The sequence below is a fragment of the Pantherophis guttatus genome, chromosome 5 (assembly GCF_059756535.1).
Source record: "Pantherophis guttatus breed Tessera chromosome 5, ASM5975653v1, whole genome shotgun sequence".
NCBI classification, from domain to species: domain Eukaryota; kingdom Metazoa; phylum Chordata; class Lepidosauria; order Squamata; family Colubridae; genus Pantherophis; species Pantherophis guttatus.
Genome location: NC_142067.1, coordinates 59,861,986 through 59,885,052, shown reverse-complemented (window position 1 = coordinate 59,885,052; position 23,067 = coordinate 59,861,986). Strand labels below are relative to the sequence as shown.

Here is a 23,067-nt window from a genome sequence, read left to right as displayed (position 1 = left end):
AGTCCAAGTCTTCCCGAATCTGAGTGATTTTGTCATACAGATACTGTACAAAATCCTTGGCCCTGCCCTCCAAGGGGTCCTCCCGCGCTCCCAGGTTGAGCAGGGAATGGGTCACCCTAAACAGGGCGGCTGGGAGAGTATCTGATGATGCAATAGGAGTGGAAAAATAATTACATTTTGCCGCTTTTATCACCACTAGGTAGGTCTTAATATGAGACCTTACCAGTGTTCGGTCGGATTCAGAAAGGCTGGCCCTCCAACTGCTCTCCAGATGACTTTTCTGGTGCTTCATCTCCCTCAGCTCCTCAGTGAACCAAGTAGCCAGGTGAGACCGGTGCTGGGTCAGAGGCCACAAAAGCATGACCCGGTCCAAAGCTCCAGCGGCTGCCCTATCCCAGGCAGCCACTAGGTCTTCAGTCGAGTCGTGAGCCAGAGTATCAGGGAATGGCCCAAACTCCGTCTGGAACCTATCCGGATCCATCAGGCTCCTAGGGCATAACCACCTCATTGGTTCTGCCTCCCTGCGGCAGGGTGTGGCGGTTCGAAGGTCAAAGCGAAGGAGGGAGTGATCCGACCATGACAAGGGCTCAATCACTATATCCCCTATCTCAAGATCACTCAACCACTGACCAGAGACAAAAACCAGGTCCAGTGTGTTTCCCCCCGTGTGAGTAGGGCCATGAACTAACTGGGTCAGGTCCATAGCCGTCATGGAAGCCATGAACTCCCGGACTGCCTCAGACGCCTCACCGACGGATGGCAGGTTAAAATCCCCCATGACCATAAGCCTGGGGGTATCAACCGCCACTGCGGCTATAATGTTGAGCAGCTCGGGCAGGGCCACCGCCACGTGGCAGGGAGCCAGGTACATGATCAGCAAGCCCATCTGAACCCCATGACCCCATTTCACAAGGAGGAACTCACATCCATCAGTCTGAGGAACAGTGGCCTCCCTCGGACCAAGACCTTCTTTAATGACAACTGCCACCCCCTGCCCCTCCCCTGTGACCTCGGCTGATGAAATGCGTGAAAACCAGGTGGGCACATTTCGACGAGGGGGACCCCCCCTCCTGGCCTAACCAGGTCTCCGTAATACCTGCCAGGTCCGCTCCCCCCTCCTGAACAAGATCGTAAATGAGGGGGGCTTTATTTACCATGGACCTGGCATTGCATAACATCAGCTGAAGGCCCAGGCCCTGAGGATCTGTGCAACCCAGGGAACGAGAGGAGCATTAGGGGCCGGAGCGCGCCACTGCTCGAAGACAGTGAGTGCGTACTCCCACAATACGATATGGCCCCCTGCTCCCGCCATATCTGCCCCTCCCACCCACAGTATTGATGTAATGCCCATCATCATTACATTAGGGGTTCTCAAAAGTTGTGACATGCCTTGGGAATTGTAAAGATATTTTGGTTACTTTAATATAATTTAGATGTGCTTGGTAAGTAACGACATAAATATCATAACATTTTAACGTTTTGTTTGTTTCAGTGGGAATACAGTTGGCCCCAACCCTAATGACCTTCAGGAAAGTGCTGTTAATTACAAAGATGCCTTTACAGTATTATGTTTTGGGATTTTGTAGTCATGCGTAGTATAAGAAATATTGGAGGGTAGAAAGAAGAATGGATTCAGCTAAATATAAACATATCCTAGAAGTTTAAGTCCATAATCTGAAAAAAATGATGCTAAATATTTCCACAACCATCTAAAACATACCTTCAGATCAGCCATGAAGAAAGATAAAGTTTTTGGAATAGTTTCCAAATGTGAATATTACTGAAAAATCACATTTGTGAAAATGTGTTGTATTTAATTTTGTCCATTTAAACTTTATCAGTCTCTGTTTCTTTAGAGCAGGGTTGTCAACTTCCCGGCCCATGGGCAGGATGCATCACGTGCTGGCCATGCCCACGCCCAGTTTAGCGAAGGGGAAAAAAGTCCTGATACATCATGTGATGCCGCCATGACATGAGTTTGATACCCCTGCTTTAGAGATTCCCTGAAACACACAATACAACCAGGGATGGCTAACTTTTGCATATAAGCATAAGGAAACACAAGATGGAAAAAAGTTATTCACAATACTTTAAACTGTAGGAAATGTAGCAAACCATGGATTATTAGAGTTAACTGTCATGAATAAATGCCTTGCCTCTGACCCAGAGCTAGAAGCAGGGGGGCTGGACAAGCCAGCCCCCAAGGTCCACCCTAACCCAATAACCCCTCCTTACCTTAGCCACGCCCTGGGGGTACTTAAGGGTCAGCCATGCGGTCCTGCCTCAGTTCCAGACTTGTACCTGTAACAGATAAGATGTATAATTAATAAACAGTAATTGATTTAATGAGAACCTGCCTATGGAGTTATTGGGCACGATCCTTGAACACTGTTAACAATATGATAGCAGAGGATGGTTGGATAGCCCAATCCTAATACTCCACAGCATGCAAAGGACCACAACAGACAGGGTGAATACCAGAGCATTCACCAAGAAGATGGCAGAACGATCTGCCCAAACCGAAACCACACAAGGAGAGGCACCCGAGACGAGCGGCCTACTCCACCACCCATCCACCCCGGCCAGAAGCAACGAGGGGCGGACGAAACACGAAACCTCAAAAGAAGAGATGCACGACCTAAAAGGAAAACTCCTCGAGCTGATAGATTCGTCGCAAAGCAACAACGACCTCATCGCGGAACTCCGAAGCCTGATCAAAGGCTGCGAAGCAGCGAGTGAGGAAGATGAAGACGAATCCGATTACAGCGAAGAAGACCCGGTAAGGAAAGATTTCCCCCACCAAAAACCTACCACAAAGGCCGAAGGAGACTTCGCGCCCTTTTTACGGTGGCCATCTTGGGAGGCGGCGTCATCAAAAATGGCTGACCATCCACCAATAGACTCCCGAGATTTAAATCCCATGGCAGGAATCGGGGCCTACTCAAAAACAACTGACCAAAAATACTATAAAAAACACAAAAGCCCAAAACCCAAACCTACAGACTCGCCTACCGAGCCTGAGGTCAATAAGGCCATCGAACTAATAGCCGCGGCCCTAGGGGACAAGGTGAAAATACCGACCATACACCCCGGTGCCAGGCCCAAAAGCAAAGGGGACCCCAGCGCGAGGAGGGCTGGCACCGACGCCCACCCTGGGAAGCTAGCCACCATCGCGTGGACCCAGGAACACCCAGAGCCCCTAAGGAGCCTACCCACTAAAACGGGACACCAAGGGCGATGGGATTACTCACCGGACCGACGACCGGGACCAGATCCATGGACCGCGAGGCCATCCGCAGGCAGGGGACGTCCATCGGCGGGCAGGGGGCTCGGCCCGACACCCACAGGCGGCATCCGCACGAGACCTGGCCATCCGGGACCATTCGCGGCCCCAGCGGGACTCCCAGCGTCTACCGGCAATCCTCACCACTTCCCGAGACTCCAGGCGACGATCCACGACGATCCCGAGCAGACAAGGCCGACCGGAGAGGAACTGAAGGCCCATCCGGAAGATTGGGGCCTTCACCCGGGAGCAGCATGGACGAGCTCCTCACTCCACGACGACTGGGGAGAAATGAACCTCACGCATGCGCAGCACGCCCCTGTAAGAGAAACGGAACAGGACATAGAGCTACACCGACGCAGACACATAGAGACAAGTTAGTTCAGACTTGCCACAGTCGTTCCTCTGCCTTATTGCGAGTATCCTTACATGAGGAACCATGGACAGCGACATAATGTAAGTAATTTAACTTACAATTCAGGGACTTTGCCCAGTGACTTTCCCAAACTGAGGCTAGATGGGGAGAATTTCCTGGACTGGAATCAGCAGCTCCAGGCCACCCTGCTTAAGGAAGACCTATTGTCTATGGTTACAGACCCCCCAGAAAAACCCTGGACTTTTGAATTGGATTGCATCCATCACAAAGCTTACTGTATTGTCATTGCCAGTATTACCCCCAGCATTTACCCCAGCATTAGCCACCACCTGACTGCTCTAGAAATAATACAGAGAATGCACAAATTATTTTACTGCCAAAGCATTGCCAGCACCACCAGGCTGTCCAGGGAATTTTATGCCACCAAACTCAAGGCAGGGACCCCAATGAGCGAGCATTTACTATCCCTAAATAATACTAGGGCCCAGCTGACACAAAGGGGGGAGGTCATAAGCGAGAGGACCATGATAAGTATCATAGTGAACTCCCTAGACCCCAGTTGGGACACCTTCATTACGCAGATAGACAATCTAGGGACAGGGAGACTCTCACTAGACTTACTAACAAGCAAACTAATATCAGAAGATAGCATCAGAAAGGACCGCTCTCTAAGCCGCAGGGAGCAAAGACCCAGCAGGAAGGTTGAGCCACAGGGCAGGAGCCACAGCAACACAGAGTGTTATATATGTGGGTCAAGAAACCATTACAAAAGGGACTGCTCTAAAAATACAGGAGACAGGATACATAGAAGAGATAGGCCAGAGCAAAGGACAAGACATACCAGCGGGCGCTCACCAGAGGTCAGACACAGGCGTAGGGATTCCCCTAGCCCTAGGGACAGGAGAGACCACAGGGACAGTTCCAGGGAGAGCCACACCGGATCACTGCATGGCATAGGGGATCAAGAACGACACATAGGCCAGGACAAGGAGGAAGGCACATGGCTACTGGACTCAGGAGCCACAAACCACACCACACATGACCGCAATCTACTAACCTCTTTCACAGGAGAAAGCTTTGTAGTAAAAGTGGCTAACCAGAATAACGTACAAGTAACAGGCAAAGGTAACGCATACGTGCCAGGAATAGGTGTGGTACAGGGAGTACTTCTAGTGCCAAATATACCATATAATATCCTTGCCACCCTAAAACTGAGCAAGGATAACAATGTCGAGGTGACTTTCAAAGAAGGAAAGGCACAGGTAACTAGAGGGGGTAAAAGGATAGGGAAAGTAGTAGTCAGCGGGGAACTACCATTCTTCCACCCAACCAAGGACAAACAGCCAGAAGTAAACAATCACCGAGGGGTTAGACCCAATAGCACAGACAACACAAGTAGGGAAGTAGAGGGGGTTAAGCACACACACACCACCGATGACCCCAGTGAGCAGGGGGCACCCAGGAAGGAGAAACCAGCGATAGGAAAACCGATGCATGACAACTGTGCCCACCTATTACACAGAAAACTAGGACACATTAGTTTTCCCGTGGTGCAGAAAATGTTGGAATGCTCTGAAGGTATAAAAATAAAGGATTGTGAGAACTATCTCGAGTGTTCTATTTGTAAGGGCTCCAAATTAAAAACCAAACCAAGACCCAAGAAGTCAGTACGCACAACTAATTCGATCTTTCAACTCGTACATATGGATCTAGTGGGGCCACTAAGGCCCTCCATCAAGTACAGGAAAAGATACTTCCTGACCATAGTGGATGATTTCAGCCGCTATGGCTTCGTGTACACCCTAAAACACAAGAATGAGGTATTCCAAAAAATTAAGGAATTCTATGCGAGGGTGGAGACACAGCACAACACCAAAATCAGGCAAATAATGACAGACCGGGGGTCTGAATTCTTATCAAGCGACTTCTCGCGATGGCTGAAGGCACGTGGGATGGTCCATTACACAACTTCTCCGTTTTCCGCCTTTCAAAATGGCGTGGTAGAACGAAAAAACGGAACGCTACAGACCATGATGAGGTGCGCGCTAGAGGATGCCGGCCTAGGGCAGCACTTCTGGTCCGAAGCACTCATTTATTCGAATTATACTTTAAATAGGCTATGGTCCAGCGTACTGAATAAAACTCCATACGAGTTAATGTACCAAAGGAAACCACAGGTGTCACACTTACACATATTCGGGGTCACAGCAGATGTGCACATCCCCAAACAACTCAGACGTAAGGGAGACAGGGTATCCAGGAGGCTGAGGTTTATGGGCTATGAACCGGGGACGAAGGGATACAGGTTCATAGACAACAGCAACAATTTCGTAATATCACGAACAGCTGTTTTTCACGAAAATGCTAACTGGTCCAAAATACACCTCAACGAGGTGTCCCTTAACAAGGACGGACCAGGGGATGATCAAAGGGAAATAAAACACCAAGCAGGAAGGGGCACTGAACAGGGAAAGAACAAACCCAAAGGACAGGAAATACCAGTGAAGGGATGGAAGGAAAACCACCCGCACATCAAAGTGGACTCACTCACCGAGAGAGAGGCTAGGTACATGCATGACACAGAGACACCTCCTGACAGACCAGTCAGGGCAAACAGGGGCAAAAGGCCAGAAAGGTTAGGGGACTACATACTATCCCTACACACTAACCAACTAACCCCCAACACATATGAGGACGTACTGGGGTTACCGGATGAGGAGAGAGAGAAATGGGAACAAGCCATGGAAAGGGAAATGGACAGCCTGAGGGAACTAAATGTATACACTCCCTCTAAAGTCCCAATAGGAAAGACGACCATAGGCACTAGGTGGGTCTACAAGGTCAAAACTCTAGAGGGAAACAAAGCGCTCTACAAAGCTAGGCTGGTGGCACAGGGGTTCGCCCAGAAATACCCTGATGACTACACGGAAACGTACTCTCCCACAGTCAGGGCCGAGAGTGTGAAGTGTGCGCTAGTAATCGCATCACTGCTAGGGTTAGAAGTGCACCAATTCGACGTGCAAACCGCTTACCTGCACGCTGAGCTCGACAAAGAGATATACGTGAGAGCGCCACCTAGCCAAAGCACCAAAAAGGGAGAAACCTGGATCTTAAACCGAAGCTTGTATGGACTCAAACAATCAGGGAAACGTTGGTATGAGTGCCTATCCAAGACATTGAAATCCATGGGATTCTCAGCCACTTCAGCCGACAACTGCTTCTTCACCAAGAAGTCAGACAGTTCCCTCAAATATGTTTTGATATACGTAGACGATATATTGTATATCGGTGATCAAGCTAGCAAATGTAATAACTTCGCCAATGAGCTGGGAAAACATTTTACACTAAAAATACTGGGCAAGGTAGACAAATACTTGGGGGTGCAAATCACGAAAACAGGCAAGGGTTTCCAACTGTCACAGAAGGATAAAATTTTGGAATTAATACATAAATGCAACATGACAAGTGCCAAGGGGTGTGAAACGCCAATGCAACCAGATTTCTTGAAGGACATGTATAATGAGGCTGAGGCGTTCAAGGACAACACATTATACAGATCCACCATAGGCTCCCTACTATACATTGCGAACTGGACCAGGCCAGACATCGCTCTGCCAGTTAACTTACTGTCAAGACATGTGGGTAAGCCTACTGTGTACCACTGGGAGGCCATCAAAAGGGTATTAAGGTATCTAAAGCAAACTTCCGAGGCTTGCCTATCATTAGAGCCCGAGAACACCACAACACCCACACTCACGTGCTATGCAGATGCTGACTGGGCTGGGGATGTGAAGTGCAGAAAGAGCACTTCGGGTTACATATTCTTTCTAAACAACAGCCCAGTTCATTGGTATACAGGCAAGCAAGACTTGGTAGCTACATCCACCACGGAGGCCGAATATATCTGTTTGTCAAAAGCCGCCAACAACCTGGTCTGGTTTGATGACCTGCTCGCTGACATATGGGCCGAACCGAACTACCCCATCATCATGCACGAGGACAATAAAGCTGCCATGGAAATATCTAAGGCTGAAGCGGTGGGTCAAAGGTCGAGGCATATCGATATAAAGTACAAGCACGTTAGGCAGTTCGCGAACATAGGATTTGTGAAAGTTATACACTGTGACACGGAAGAACAAACAGCAGACATCCTAACAAAGCCATTGCAAAATAAACAGCACACATATCTCACATCAAAATTAGGCGTCCTCCTGAAAAGGACACCTCAGGTACACACCACACAAAAATATCTCGGCTAGGCATTTAGAGGGGGTTTTGTCATGAATAAATGCCTTGCCTCTGACCCAGAGCTAGAAGCAGGGGGGCTGGACAAGCCAGCCCCCAAGGTCCACCCTAACCCAATAACCCCTCCTTACCTTAGCCACGCCCTGGGGGTACTTAAGGGTCAGCCATGCGGTCCTGCCTCAGTTCCAGACTTGTACCTGTAACAGATAAGATGTATAATTAATAAACAGTAATTGATTTAATGAGAACCTGTCTATGGAGTTATTGGGCACGATCCTCGAACACTGTTAACATTAACATTATGGTGAAATTTAGAAAATGAGACATTGGGTGTGCTATCAAGATTTAATGTATACAACATACTGCACATTACATTTCATATATGGAAAAGAACCTGAGAAATTATGGGAAGAGATAAAAGACATTGTAAAAAGTCAAAGCAAAGAAAAAAAATCCAAATATTTTAAATCAGGTGGTTGTGGTAGTCAGGGAAAGATGAAAGATGAAAGTCCCAAACAATTCTTATAAATAGGACTATAAAATAATAATAACATTGTAGAAAGAAAGTATGTACACTATACATTCAGGAGTCATGCTGGAAAGCGAAAAATGGCAGGCAAGAGTCCAACTATTAAATAAGAAAGCACAGGTGAAATACCTTGTGAAATGTTTGAAGATGCAATAGGAGAGATAATTATTGGCTGTTTACCAACACAAAATTCCAGAAACTAGAAAATACCAGTACATCCCTATTGAAAAAGAGAGATGCAAGAGAAAGTACAAATTACTCAGCTATTGCAAAAAGGGAAATTTTGCTTAAAATCATACAAAGAAGAGTATAGGCAGCCATCACATCATAATAAACTGCAAACCTAAAATGATGACACATGTGCAGTGAGATCATTATGCAAATGTATTATGCAAATATTGCAATTGCATAATTGTATCACAATGAATGGTGGAAATCCACAAATCACAGCATTTGCATGATGACATCATTACCCATTTCTCATCCTGCCACCTCCCCCCCCCATTATCATCAATCATCAATCATTTGAGACAGGCAGATGAAACCACTTTATTAACTGAAAAGAATGCAAAATTAGAAGAATTTAGTTATATGAAACTAAAAATTGGAAATTAAAACTCTGGATTAATAAGACTAAAAAAATGTCAACCGTATTACATAGTGATAGTTGACAGTGTAAAAGAGGAGGTGATAGATTTATTTGCGTTGGCTCAAGAAAAATAGATGAACGGCATGCCAGATGAGTAAAGAAATAATTAATCCTTGAAAATAAACAATTACATACTTAGTTCTTGAAAGAGAAGGACATTTCAATGTCAACCAAGATGAAATTAGTTAAAGCAGCTTTTTTCAATCATATTGCTTTAAAAGGCAGTAGAGTCCCACAGACTGCAAGAAGAATCAAATAAATCCTGATTGCTTTCTTGAGGTGTTGATTAGCAAGCAGAAGCTTCCATACTTTGAATATGCTGCATGAGTGGATGATGGAGTAGGAAAAACAGCTAAGCTTGGCAAAATTGAGAGAGGTAGGGAGAGAAAGAAAATGATTAAGATACGCCAATAAGCTCAAAGAGATCACAGAAAGTATTTGGATGATTTACAGTTTTTTGCTGGAAAAAGGTCAAGATAGTAAATATTTGTCCCAAATTCATCAGGAATTCAGTCTGGCTTAAAGATCAGTGACATCTGCTGGTGTGGCAAAGTGGGAGTATGCAATGTGTCAGAGTAGCAAAAGCAGCATTGGGTACAAGCAAGACTAGAAGGAAGCCCTGCCCCTTTTGTAAGTTCATCATAGTATTGCATGCATATCACAAAAGAGGGAAGCTTGTAGTGTAACACAGATTTTTACATTCTGATGACAGCAGCAAGATGCTGCATATGCTAATGTCAGCAACTCCTAATTTAATTCAGAAAAGCTGAATAGAGGAAACCATATTTAAATAATCAAGATTACACATTCACCTGATTTACATACCTGCATTTTTAAATAGTAGTTTATTGAAGTCAACAATAACAATCCTTTTCAAAGCTATTTCTAAAATTTCTTAAAGGGAACATTAGTAATACATTTTATTGGTTCTTTTCTCCATTTCTAAATGTTGAACAGCTCCTACAATGGGATAATATTCAAACCTCAAAAGAAATAAACAAAAAATCAGCCAGAAAGAAAATGCCTTTATTGTACAAACTAGGGCATTAAGAGATAAGGAAATGTTGGATGGAGCCTTGGAATATCTGTTAGGCTGCTAACAAAAGTTTTAAAGATATTTTTTCCTGAAAGTGTTATGTAAAACATTATGTAAAAGTTATTACTGTCACAGAGAAGACATAACTGCCATAAATGAATGATTCTGAATTACAAAAGGATTCTTTAGAAAATAATATATAAAAATATTATATTGCAGTGGGAAAACTAATTTGTAGGAATGTTGACTCAAAGATCAGCTATGTATCTTCAATTAAAAATGAACTTTGCAAATTTTTCTGTATTCAAAACTTGAATTGATATTCATGTAGTTGCTGAAAAGTTAAATTTCTGCTGCAGTAACTAAACAAAACCACTGAAAACAATATGCTTTTTATCTAAACAACACAAAAACCTGTGAGAAACAGATTCACCAGTCAGAAATTTGACAGTGTCATAAAGTGAAGCAACAAGCAGTTTATTGCATGTAAAATACGTTCTTGCAAGAGTGGGTGGCTAACAGGTAGGCACACCGAGAAATACATTTCTTCAATTTTTTATTCCCTCCACCCAAACCACAAATCCCTCCCTGCAGTCCCCTTTAACAAAGACCACAGGGTTGCAATCTTCCCGGAACACCTGTTTCTCCATGAATTTCCACATGCTTAATCTGTTTTCCCACCTTTTGCCCAGTTCCCCTTTTTCCATACTACCTTTTGTCCCTTTTTAAATTTCTTAACCTATATTTCTTGTTTCCTTACAATCCTTGCAGCATAAGCATAATAAATTGAGGCAACATTTGCCTATAGTGGAGAAAGACAAACTTTCTCCACTATATTACTTGACTGTGTGGTTAAAACTGTTAACTAATCTGCTTGGCCAAGCTGACTCGCTTATCGGAATAGCAGTCTCTTCCTGTTTTCCAGTCTTCAACTTTTTACCTTTAATGTCCTAATGTCCTACTGAACTTTTATACCCACAACTCTTAAAAATTGCTTTCTTTGCAAAAATAACATTATCTCCATCAGTTTCTTGCAAACCTAAGCTTGGAACTAAAGGAAACTTAGCCTTGGTAATAAGTGTGAAACTATGTCATAAGTTTTCCTGTCTACATTTTCCTCTTTCCATTCATTTTCAGAATGGTCTCTCTGGCCTCTTGTGGATGTGATCAGTTTTCACCCTCTGCTGTCATTCAGCTACATTGGCTTACAACTCCCATTTCCTTTAGCCTACATGAGTCTTAGGAAAGTTGATATGGAATGCTTTTTCTTTTTTAAAAATTAGCCTTCAATGGGCAAGTTTTTAACACTGATCTTTGGATGGAGATAGCAATAAAAAGTAAGTTACAAGATGTACTTCTCAAAATCCTCCACCTGCTAATCAAAACCTCTGTTTAAATTAAACACAGATTTAATTTGCTCAGGGATGTTTTTGAGTGATTTCTCTCAACTATAAAAGTAAAAATACCCTTTGACTCCTGACAACTGTATGCATGTAATTTTTTTGTCTATATTACAGAAGTGGCTTGTCATTGTCTTATTCTAGAAGGTGCAGCATAATCAGACTTGCAAGATTTGTATCAGTACCACTAGGTAGACCAGGTTATGAAGTTAACTTTACAGGAAGGCTAAAATTACACAGAGTTGTGCCCACCTGGATTTCAGACTTCCTAGCTCAGGGAAGAGGAACAGAGGTGGTGGTTGTCATTAGTAAGTTAATTCAGGCTTTCAGAAGTTCCATTCCATTGATAACTGGGTGTGAGGTGCTCTGGTTGAAGCTGGGTCTAAGAGAATGCTGGAATTGTTGCTGGTGTAGTACCCACATCTCCTGTTCCCATGTGATACCCTTGTCTAATCTGATGGGTTATGCTAATGTTAAGGAATTTGCAGAGTAACCCTTGAGTAGCAAGGGTGTGCACATGAAAGCGATTGAGAGTAGTTACGAATAAACACAGCCAACACAGAGATACACTGAGTTGTGTTTACTTTCAGGAAATAGTAAGTCACAGTCTAATAAACAGTCCAGGTCATACACATATAAAGCAGGAGATAGCCAAAATGACAGTCCAGGGATAATCCAATAACAAAGTCTTCTTACCAGTCGTCATAGTCATTCACAATAAACAGTTCTTCTGGATTTGCAAACAGTAGCATACAGAGATATCAGAGAGCAAAACCAGCAAAGAGACCAAACCATGTTTCTAGCTCCCTCTTAAGGACATTGGCTACAGAGCTAACCAATCAAGACACAGTATGATGCAATACAGCAGTCTTAAAGCTATATTGCTGGTTTTATATTGCCAACCCGACAAGGTAGGTAATAATTATTTCCTAACAGCTGGCAATAGAGATGCTAAGGCTATTAGTGCTTGGGGAGTCTGCAATCTGCTATCTAGTGATATTGAATCTGGGAGAGCTCAGGAATTCATGACCTCCATGGCAATCATGGACATGTCCCAAGTCATTAATGGCTTGACACATATTGATTGCTGTGCATTAGGTCTGGTTTTTTTTTTTTTTTTCCTGAGCAGTTGCAGCGTGATCTGGTATCAGAGGACATTAACATCAGTCCACTGCTATGGGCAGATCATTCTTTGATTGCCTTTTCAGCTCACTGGGGTCTCCCGACCCCAGAAGATATGGGCTGTTCAACTATGAAAACTGCAGTGAAATTATTAAATGCATGAAGATGTAAAGATTTTGCATTACCCACTAAGGAGGAATGGTTGATGAAGACGATGGAACTTGCCAAGATGGCTAATTTGACTTGTTTCATTAGACAAAAGACATTACCTATGTTTATTGCTGACTGGAAATCCCTTATAAACTTTTTGCATAAAACAGAAAAAAATGAATCTATGATATATGGTTTGATGATTAGATAAGTTAGATTATAGAAAGAACAACTGTAACATTAGAGTAAGTGGTAAGTTAATAATTATACTTAATACTGCTATAAAGGAGATTGGAAGCTATTTCTTTGTATCTTTTTTCTTTCTTTTACATTTGTTCCTTTCCCCCCTTTTTTGCACTTTTAGCTTGTTTTCTTATTACTTTCTTTTTCTTTTCTTTTTCTTACTTTCTTTATTTATATATCAAACCTTTTAACCGCACATCTCCCTTATATTTATATTAGTTTGTATTATTTACAAACGTAGAACATCAGTTACAAATGTGATACAACTACAGTACAACTACAATTGTATTAATTATATTGTATATTGTGTGTGTGTGTGTGTGTGTACATATATATAGGTATATACATACATACAGACAGACAGACAGACAGACATATCTCTGTGTCAATAATAGCAGTGAAATGTCAGTATTTCTCCATCCTTATTACTTCTATCAGCAGTTTAATGGCACTTTTTAGAGTAATTTGATATCTGCTGGGGTGGGATAGGCTATTTGGTTATCTACAGGGCCACTGTGAAGAATATTAATCTGGTGGATAAAATTTCTCAGATCCACTGGAGTTCAAATGGAGAGGTCTGGCAGAGAGGCCTGGGGCTCAGTCTTGTGGTGCAATCTGGGATGAGTTTGAGTCAGTGATAGCTAGGAAGTGAACAGAGCTTTCTGCTTTGTTAGTTCAGACACTTCTTGTTTATTGTTGTTAATAGACAGGTGGGTGATCTGTAATTGGGTCCATGCTATGGTGTTGGCTATGTTGAGAGAGGGGTTGTGTTTTGGCCTTGAAAGAGATGGTGACACACCTTCTCCTCATGAGACCAGTCTTGAACCTATGATTTTTAAATAACTGCCACCCTATCGCCAATCTTCCCTTTTGGGGGAAAGTTTTTGAAAAGGTGGTCAGCTGTAGTTGCATACAACTCTGGAGGAAATTCATTACCAGTATCTAAGTCCTCTTTCAGTTGGGTTTGAGGCTGAGATTCAGGACTGAGACAGTCAAATTGTTGATGACCTGTGAAGGAGTGGGGTACTAGGAATATCCATCCTAGTACTCTCTCAGTAGTCTTTGATGTCATCAATTATGGTATCCTTTTGGACCCCCTACAGGCATTGTTTAAATTTGAAGGCATTGTTTTAAAGTGGTTCTTATTTTTCCCTTATATCTGGCCCAAATCAATGTTGGTGGGGGGAAGTGAGTTTGTCCTCATCGCCTTGTTATGTTACAGGTTTCAAAGCTCTTTCCCCTCTTCTTTAACATCTACGTCATATTTTCTATCACTGCTAAATATATAATAAAATCATACCAAGATATCCATCTCAATGATGAACCCATGGCTGTATACACAATTTATAAACCAGGAAGTACAAGACTGACGCTGCAGTTATAGAAAAGACCTGTAATCATACATGCAGGTTAGCCTGCTGAATGTTTTCAAATATTATTGACTACAGATAACAAGGATGACCTACTTAATATTCTCCAACTCAGCTACAAAAAGCCAGCCTGATGTATTTATCTACTCATTTCCAAAGAAAAGTGGCTTGTTGTGTTTCCACTCATTTATTTCACCTCATATTAGTAAATTTGCATCAGATGCCTGACTGTTACATAATTCACATGCTGTGCGCAAGAAGCTAAAACTTTGCAGCTCAGCCCAACTTATACCTTCATGAAAACCACTTCCTTTAATCATAGTAGATCTCTCTCTCTCTCTCTCTCTTTCATAGATAGATAGATTTTGCACACACACACACACACACACACACACACACCCACCCACCTGTGAAGGTTGTAATTGTGAGGCTTGGTTAAAAATGTCTATGGAGATTCTTAGTCATGCAAGTCATAGTTGTCCCAAAGATGCTTTTTCAAGAGGCAACTGGACTTGGTTTTTCTTTGAAGACATTTCACTTCTCATCCACTGAAGAAGCTTTTTGGATGAGAAGAGAAACGTCTTCAAAGAAAAACCAGAAAGTCCAGTTGCCTCTTGAAAAAGCACCTTTGGGACAGCTTGGTCAAAAAGTTATTTTTCATCACTGTCGTAACTGCAAATAGTCTGTAAATGAGACAGTTGCTAAATGAGGACTACCTATATTCTTAAGGAACATCACAAAGCTAGGAATTTTACAGATTTATCAGTCCCATGACAACTTTTTATCAGGGGTGGTATTCGCTTACCTTCACTACGGTTTGCAAATGTGAGCATGTGCACATGCGCAGAGTGTCAAAAACGGGACGTGATGACATCTGGTTGGGTGGGCAGAGCCTCCCACAGCCACCGCTACCAGTTCACCTGAACCGGATAGAACCGGCTGCCTTGAAAGAGGCGGTGGTGAGGCCTGTCCTCAAGAAGCTGTCCCTGGATCCGGCAATATTGGCCAACTATCGCCCTGTCTCCAACCTTTGCTTTATGGCGAAGGTTGTTGAGAGTGTGGTCGCGCGACAGTTTCCACAATTCCTGGAGGAAACATCTTATCTAGATCCGTTCCAGTCGGGTTTCAGGTCTGGGCACAGCACGGAAACGGCATTGGTTGCGTTGGTTGATGATCTCTGGAGGACTCGGGACAGGGGTTGCTCCTCTGTTCTGGTCCTGTTAGACCTCTCAGCGGCTTTTGATACCATCGACCATGGTATCATGCTGCACCAGCTGGAAGAGTTGGGGGTGGGAGGCACCGTATTGAGGTGGTTCTCCTCCTTTCTCTCCGACCGGTCGCAGTTTGTGTTGGCAGGGGGGCAGAGGTTGACCTCAAGGCCTCTCGTCTGTGGAGTGCCGCAGGGATCGGTCCTCTCGCCCCTTCTGTTCAACATTTATGTGAAGCTGCTGGGCGAGATCATCCGTAGCTTCGGGGTGAGATACCATCAGTACGCTGATGACACCCAGCTGTACATCTCCACTCCAGGCCACTCCAACAATGCCCTTGAAGTGATGTCTCAGTGCCTGGAGGCTGTGCGGATCTGGATGGGGAGGAACAGGCTCAAGCTCAACCCTTCCAAGACTGAGTGGCTGTGGCTCCCGGCATCCCGATATAGTCAGTTGACTCCATCACTGACTATTGGGGGCGAGTCCTTGGCCCCCACAGAAAGGGCTCACAATCTGGGAGTCCTCCTGGATATGCAGCTGTCCTTGGATGAACATCTGACGGCTGTAACCAGGGGGACCTTTTATCAGGTTCGCCTGATTTGCCAGTTGCGGCCCTTTCTTGATCGGGATTCCCTGTGCACAGTCACTCACACCCTTGTCACCTCTCGCCTTGACTACTGCAATGCTCTCTACATGGGGCTCCCCTTGAGGGGCACCCGGAGGCTCCAGCTGGTCCAGAACACAGCAGCGCGGGTAGTGATGGGAGCAGCATGGCGCTCCCATGTAACACCGCTCCTGCGCGAGCTGCACTGGCTCCCGGTGGTCTTCCGGGTGCGCTTCAAGGTGTTGGTTATCACCTTTAAAGCGCTCCATGGCATAGGGCCTAGCTATCTTCGAGACCACCTGCTGCCACCGACCTGTGCGCTCCCACAGAGAGGGCCTCCTCGGGGTGCCATCAGCCAAACAATGTAGGCTGGTGACCCCCAGGGGGAGAGCCTTCTCTGTGGGGGCACCTACCCTCTGGAATCAGCTGCCCTCAGAGATAAGGAGAATCCAAGACCTCAGTGCCTTCCGCCGTGCCCTTAAAACCCACTTTTTTCAGCAAGCCGGGCTGGCTTAGGAAGAAATTTTTTAAATTTTTTAAATGTTTAATTGGTTTGTGGTTTTTTAAATTTTTGGGCCAAATTTATATAGATTTTAATTGTTTTTAATATTTGTATTTCATGTTTTTAATTCTGGCTGTGCATCGCCCTGAGTCCTCAGGGAGAAGGGCGGTATATAAATTGAAAATAAAATAAAAATAAAATAAAATATCACCACTGCTTTTCATGTATTCAACAAGATAGCAGCAACTCATATTATACCATCTGTTTGGTTTTGGGGTTCTTTCAGAAGAAGGGGTGAATTAGAACTATAGAATTCACGTTCCACGTGCAAGGTTTCAGTGCAATTCCTGTTTCCCACAGTAGTGGGAAATCCTTGCAAGTTTAATAAACTTCTGTATTAAGAGCAGAAAGTACTTTTCCAAAATAACAAAATAATGTACAAGCTTTAGTTTTATATGGCTCTGTATTATTGCCTCAATTAGATAGAACATTATCTGCATTAATATATTTGTCTTTATTATTATAAAAATATTTTTTCCTGGATTCCAACTTGCTTACCCAGACACAGATCTTTTGCTGAAAAGATTAATATTTGTAGTCCCAGGTTGCTGATCTGGATTAAAGTTTTCCTATGTTTGACACATTTGCCTATCATTTTTATACACTGAAACCAGTGTGGGTTGCTACTGATTCACCCTGGATTGGGCAAACTGGTAGCGGCAGCGGGGGGAGGCTCTGCCCACCTGCCTGGATTTCTCTGCGCATGCGCAGAAGTGTTGCACACATGCAGAAGTGTTGCGCACGCGCGTCCACGAGTGAACTGGTAGCCACAGGATTTGAAACCCACTACTGACTGAAACCATGTTGCAGGGCTGTGAAGTTTCTGCCATTTTCTGAAATAGTAGTTGTTTTGTTCAGCCCCCAATATATCTGATCAATGCTAATATATTCCTTGTTTGCTGAGCAGGCAGAGGGCTGCTTTTAAGTAAAAGGGAAGTTTCCTCCAAACTTCAAGATAAATTTCTCATGCCTACATGGATATATTTGTGTTGCTTTCTTGGCAGCAATATTTAAAAGTTTCCCTTGATTACCTTCTGCCATTTTAAAACCTCCTAGTCTGTTCTACAGTGTTCGCCATCCAAGCATTAATTGGATCCAACTTTGCTTAGCTTTTTCTTTTTAGAATAGCCAAAGATAGGTGCTGCCATCTGCTGTGGGGTTCTTTGCCTTTAGAAGCTGTTAATATATATGTTTTAGGGAAAGTATAACTGTTTGCTTAGTGTTTTGTCTGCACACCAGCAATTTACTAATAGAACAGATGAAAAAGATGGGTATTTTTGTGTACTCCAAAAAGCTGAATTCCACTTAATGGTTAAGAGGACAATTGAGGAATGCAATTATAATATAAGCTTCTCTTCTTTTTCTTTTTACAGTCCAGTGTGCTCTCATGATAGTATTTTCATTATTCCCTAGGCCTAAGTTTACAGTTATTTGTGAGTCAATATATTTCTCTTTGCAAACACTGTTTTTGGATTCAGTTGTTTGCTGCTCATTGCTTGATCATATTTTCTTTTCTCTCTTTTTCCCTGTCCTCAGGAGAGAAGTGCAGAACATTCAGATTTAGAATGCTTATGCCCTGCTTAATAAACAGAAATATCAGCAGCAAGAGGAAATAATCTCAATTAATATTTCATTTGGTGATAATTGTGATTCTTAGTCTTTTGGACACTCTGACTCCCATCTATAAATCTAGAGTTCTTGTTTTACCATGCAAAAGGTGAGATAACCTGCTTCAAGCAATCTATTGGGCAAGGGACCAGATAGCCCTATTATGGATGGGGAAACTTTTGGATATTTTTATTGGTAATTAAAATAGTATGGATCATCACTGTGTAAATCAAACCAAAAGAATCTGTTTAAATGTGATTTGTTGTAACAGAAAGACGAAGAAGAATGGTTATTTTTCTTGAGCGTCAACACTCAAGACAACAATAGCTTCTAGTAACCAAAGCGGTATATTATTTGATGTATTACTTTTGAATTTGTAATATTTCCAGATGTTCAGAGGTAAATATTACGGGCTTGGTACACATAGGACCCCTCCCCAGCTTTCCAGGAATGATTTACTCTTATCATTTTTCTATTTCTGAACTTTATTTATTTATTTAGCCATAATAATACTAATGAAGGAGCACCACTGGCAAGCTTTTTCCAGAATTACCATCACTAAATAAATCTTTAGGAGAGGGCAACATTAAATCATAGCACATCCCAATGAAGGTTGAGTATACTTAGTGGTCACAGAATGCCAGTTTTGGACAGAAGATCAAAGTGCTTTGAAACAGTTTTTCACACAATCCCATTTTTTGCAGCTCCATTTGTAATTGCTAATCTCATTTCATTTCATATAGATGTAAGACATTACTCTTCATTTTCTTTATGTCAATAGCAATTATATTTTAAACCCTTGATTTTAGTTCACACTCTCATTGACTGTGATATTATTTCTGTCCCAAGCCACAAAAAGCCATTTTTTTCTTCTTTCCTGCTTCATAAATTCCCCCATCCACACCCTCTTTGTTTGTCAAGGAAGAAAAATGAAGGCTGGTATTGGTAAAGCCAAGAGCCAATGGGGACATGCTATCCAAAACAAACAAAGCACAGTTGAATTGTTTCTAAGAAGAACTGAAGTTCTACTTGTTCTTGTTCTCATCTTACTGCATTACAGAGAACAGAATGAATACAGATATTTCAAATATATATGATACTATTTATGTAATCCGTTTTAGTATTACAGTCCTCCCACAGTGCCATTAATTAGTCAACATATTTTTTTTTAAAAAAAGAATACTTTCAGACATCACCAGACCTTCTGTTATTAAACAGACTGAAGTATCTGTTACAGGCTGTTAATCTGGATTGTGATGAAATCCTTGAATGTTTGATTTATAATATTTTTAGAGACAGAACAAGTGACATTGTGAAATTTTCTGCCTCAGGAGATAAAATAACTTGGTCAATTTAGCTTGATAGTGTTCGTGGAGAATATATTTGCTGCTTTCACTCAGGTGCCCAAGTGTCTTTGGTCAGCCCTGAGATTTGGTGTTTCTGAGCAGGTTCAATTTTTACTGAGGTATAATAAAGGCAGTGTGATTTGATTGCTCTAGTCTTTGATACTGTCAATCATTATACCTGCATTATCTGGATGCTACAGGATATGTTTTACAATGCTTCTGTACCAAGTGGTCTTCTGGGTGCACTTCAAGGTGTTGGTTATCACCTTTAAAGCGCTCCATGACATAGGACCTGGATATCTTCGAGACCACCTGCTGCTATCAATGGCCTCCCACTGACCTGTGCGCTCCCATAGAGAGGGCCTCCTCAGGGTGCCATCAGCCAAGCAATGTAGACTGGTGGCCCCCAGGGGGAGGGCCTTCTCTGTGGGGGCACCTGCCCTCTGGAATCAATTGCCCCCAGAGATACGAAGAATTCATGACCTTGGTGCCTTCCGCTGTGCCCTGAAGACCTTTCTTTTTCAGCAAGCTGGGCTGGCTTAACACTTTTTTACATGTTTTTAATAGATTTGTTATTGTTCTTTTAATTATGGGGCCAAACGCATATATATCTTTTTAACTGTATTTTAATGTTTGTATCTATGTTTTTTACTTTGGCTGTACACCGCCCTGAGTCCTTCGGGAGAAGGGTGGTATATAAATTTGATAATAAATAAATAAATAAAAAATATGCCGCCCTTCTCCGGAGACTCAGGGCGGTTTACAATGTGTTAAGCAATAGCCTTCATACTTTTGTATATACCTGCTTAGTAGGGCTTTTGGCCCCCCCCTAACCGATGTTCTTTTTATACAAAGTCAGTTTATTGCCCCCACAATCCGGGTCCTCATTTTACCTACCTCGGAAGGATGGAAGGCTGAGTCAACCTTGAGCCTGGTGAAATTTGAACTTACAGTAATTGCAGGCAGCTGGCAGCTAAGTGCTACTTAACAGCACTTTAGTCTGCTGCGCCACCAAGAAATAGGAATAGGAATAGGAATAGGAATAGAATAGAATAGAATAGAATAGAATAGAATAGAATAGAATAGAATAGAATAGAATAGAATAGAATAGAATAGAACAGAACAGAACAGAACAGAACAGAACAGAACAGAACAGAATAGAAAAGGTTGTAGTCATAGTGGTCATATGTCGAGGACCAGACTTGATTTTATGTCCATTTTTACAATGTTCCTTAAATGCTCAAGCATTGGGTTGCTATGGATGGCCTCCCCTCCTCCCCCTTTTTTTGGCCCTATTATCGGCCTATCGGCCGATATGGACTTTCTTACCCCGGAGCTTGGGACCTGGCTGTGTTTTTCGTCCTGTCTCCTGGCTGTATGGAAGACAAGGCAGTTACGGGAGGATGGATGGAGCCAGTTCCATACTACATTCGCTGCGGATGGGATGCTCATCTTTCCAGGGCCAGTAGGGCCAAACCACCATGAGAGGGTGGTTTTGGACTTTTCTGACTTTTTCCATCTTGCCTTGATTAGGATGGCCAACCACTGTGAGAGGGTGGTTGGATAGTTCCCCCAGCTGGACAGAATGTGAGGACTCCTACCCATTACCATGAGAGGGTAGTGGTGACTCTTCCGATTAACTTAGTCTTGCTTCCTGGACATTGGAAACCATCATTATAGACCCCTAGGCCATGTCTAGGCCAAATTTGTATTATCACTGTAGTGTTTTAAATGTATTCTAGGGCAAAGCTTCTTGCGCTGCGAGATTCCCCCCTCTCGCAGGCCTGGCCCTCTATGTTATCGAAGGCCCACCTTAATGACGGATCTTGGGACCCTGAGAGGTGGCATGTCGCAAAAAGGGGATTGAGGGGTTTTTTAAGGACATTTTTAAATAGACTTTTAAGGGGTTCTGAGGGGTGGGGAGGTTATGTGGGTTTTGGGGGAAAAAACCACGGGGGTTGGAGACTAGTCTGGCTGCTATTAATGGTGCCATAGGGGGTACGGACTCTGGGGGAAAGGGGACTGTTAGAATGCCCTCTAGTGAGGGCTTTTCCATTAATACGCTGAGTGGGAGGGGCAGGTATGGCGGGAGCAGGGGGCCGTATCATGTGGTGAGGACACACGCTCACTATCTCCGAGCGTGCCCCGGTCCCCTTAGCTCTTCCCGTTCCCAGGTTGCTTAGAGTCTCAGGGCCTGAGTCTCCGGCTGATGTTGTATAATGCCAGGTCCGTAGTAAATAAAGCCCCCCTCATTTGTGATCTTATTCAGGAGGGGGGAGCGGACCTGGCAGGTATCACGGAGACCTGGTTGGGCCATGAGGGGGGGGGGTTCCCCTCGTGGAGATGTGCCCATCAGGCTTCCATGCATTTCATCAGCCGAGAGCTCAGGGCAGGGGTGGGGGGGTGGTGTGGCGGTCATTCTAAGAGAAGGTCTTGATCCGAGGGAGACCACTGTTCTTCAGATAGCCGGATGTGAGTCCCTTTTTGTGAAGTGGGGTCGTGGGATGCAGATGGGTTTGTTGATCACATACCTGGCTCCCTGCCACGTGCAACGACCCTGCCCGAACTCCTCAATGTTATAGCCGAGGTGGCGGCTGATACCCCCAGACTTGTGGTCATGGGGAATTTCAACCTGCCATCCATTGGTGAAACATCTGAGGTAGCTCGGGAGTTCATGGCTTCCATGACGGCCATGGACCTGACCCAAGTAATTCACGGCCCTACTCATATGGGGGGACACACTCTGGACTTAGTTTTTATCTCTGGTCAGTGGTTGAGTGGCCTTGATATAGGGGATATAGATATTGAACCCTTGTCACGGTCTGACCACTCGCTCCTTCGACTTGACTTTCTGACCGCCGCACCCCATCGCAGGGAGGCGGAGCTGACCAGGTGGTTCCGCCCCAGGCACCTGATGGATCCTGATAGGTTCCAGATGGAGCTTGGGCCATTTCCTGAGACTCTAGCTCATGACTCGGCTGATGACCTGGTGGCCGCCTGGGATAGTGCGGCTGCCGGGGCTTTGGACCGGGTCGTGCCTTTGCGGCCTCTGACCCGGCACCGAACTCACTTAGCTCCTTGGTTCTCTGAGGAGCTGAGGGGGATGAAGCACCGGAAAAGATGCCTAGAGAGTGGTTGGAGGGCCAGTCGTTCCGAATCTGACTTGACACTAGTAAGATCTCATATTAAGACCTACCTAGTGGCGATAAAAGCGGCGAAATCTAGCTATTTTGCCACTCTTATCGCATCATCAGATAACCGCCCAACCGCCCTGTTTAGGGTGACCCGCTCCCTTCTCCATCTGGGAGCGCGGGAGGACCCTTGCAGGGCCGAGCT

The 23,067-nt window shown here is 43.9% G+C and overlaps 1 long non-coding RNA gene across 2 annotated transcripts in view; it reads right to left on the bottom strand.

The window, feature by feature from the left end:
* LOC132712475 (uncharacterized) overlaps window positions 1-23,067 on the bottom strand; it is a 76,892-nt gene that overhangs the window by 5,123 nt on the left and 48,702 nt on the right. The window contains exons 2-5 of one of the 2 annotated variants that reach the window (XR_015734487.1): window positions 8,563-8,653; window positions 8,036-8,101; window positions 3,252-3,602; window positions 2,236-2,301 (exon numbers count right to left, since the gene is read on the bottom strand). This is a non-coding gene — a long non-coding RNA (uncharacterized LOC132712475). The remainder of the gene's footprint in view (window positions 1-2,235; window positions 2,302-3,251; window positions 3,603-8,035; window positions 8,102-8,562; window positions 8,654-23,067) is intronic. The other variant, XR_009623128.2, reaches the window with a different exon arrangement.